At 38.6% G+C, this 1,651-nt stretch overlaps 1 pseudogene; it reads right to left on the reverse strand.

The window, feature by feature from the left end:
• Positions 1-442: 442 nt before the first annotated feature.
• LOC122891899 lies at positions 443-1,438 on the reverse strand (annotated as a pseudogene).
• Positions 1,439-1,651: the final 213 nt, after the last annotated feature.

The raw sequence follows: 1,651 nt of genomic DNA on the forward strand, positions 1-1,651 counted from the left end.
CAATTTTTCAGTTTAATGTATCTTACAAAGATTGCTTATTCTTTGTCTCTTCTTTTACTTTCTCAATATATGACATATGAAATACTTGATTCAAAGTGAAAATTCAATAACTGTTTAACATGTACTGTTTATACACTATAATAAAATATAAAAATCATGTTTGGCAGCAAGCCATAAAAACATAGAAGTCAATTCAATGTTATTTTAGATCAGTGGCAGGGTCAGCCTGAAAAATGTTTCCTTAATGTCAAGGACACCTCCAATATCGAGGACATTTTGGGTTAACAAGGTCTCTGATGCAAGAAGAGCAATATGTGGGACATATGACACCTTGAAAGAGCTTGTTAATATTTCTATGATGTTCAGGAGAATAACTTTCTTAATGGTCATAAGGAGTATGAAAGAAATAGCCACAACGTCTTTGATGGGCAAGAAAGAGTAATCAAAGAATAGTATTTTTCATCTCCAAAAGTTTATTTAGAGCCCCTTTAACATCTTTGTTCCTCAGGGAGTAAATCAAAGGATTCAACATGGGAGTGACTAAGGTATAACATAAGGAGGTCACTTTACTCAGCTCAGGAAATCTGTCAGGAGTCAGATATGTAAAAAAGTACTTTACAGTACACTCACGACTCCTAGGTGAGAGCTGCAAGTGGAGAATGCTTTCTTACATCCCTCAGAGGAGCGTATCTTTAGCACCGTGGACACAATATATATATAGGACACAATAATGATAATTATGGTAGGCAAGGTAATGATGCTGGATAAGGAGAAAGAAATCATCTTATAGATGAAGAGGTCAGAACAAGATATCCTTTGAAGAGGGTGACTATCACAGAAAAAGTGGTTCAATGGCCTGAGAAGCACAAAAGAGCAAAGTAACTGTCATGCGCGTCTGAAGAACTGAGCTGCTGCAGCCACAAAAGTAGAAACCAGCCACCAACTGAATGCAGAGGCGAGTTGACATCTGGACAGAGTAGAGGAGTGGGTTGCAGATGGCAATGAAGTGGTCATAAGCCATGACTGCCAGGAGAAATCCCTCAGCCACCATGAAGATGGCGAAGAGAAATAACTGGATCAGACAGCCGGCAAAGGAGATGGACTTGCTCTCAAACCAGAAGCTGATCATAGCCTTGGGTGCAATAACAGAAGAATAGAAGAGATCAATGAATGAGAGTTTGCCTAGGAAAAAATACATTGGCATGTTCAGCCTTGGATCAGTCATAATAAAGGTCATCATCCCCACATTCCCTAGAAGGATCATGGCATACACAAGCAGAAAGAGCAGGAAGAGGAGAATATGGAGTTCTGGGCAGACTCTGAAGCCTACAAGAATAAAGTCAGTCTCTCCTGTATGATTGCTTGTCCCCTTGTCACTCATGGCAGAAACCTGCTGAGAGACATAAAGTAAAATAAACAAATGAAATCTGGGCTTTTATCCTAGCTCCAAATAATCTCTTACACTGTTAGGATTTATACAGTTATCTTGTTGTCATTATTCATTAACCTTATAAATTACTGTGACTTAAATTTAGGCCTACTGCAACTGATGATGATTCAAAGATTAGTTTTATGGCTGTATTCCCACAAGCAGTGGAATTAGATCTTTTTCTTCTGAGTCTATTGCAATGCCTGCCCACTCAAATTCCTT

Source organism: Neovison vison, chromosome 12 (assembly GCF_020171115.1).
Source record: "Neovison vison isolate M4711 chromosome 12, ASM_NN_V1, whole genome shotgun sequence".
NCBI lineage: Eukaryota > Metazoa > Chordata > Mammalia > Carnivora > Mustelidae > Neogale > Neogale vison.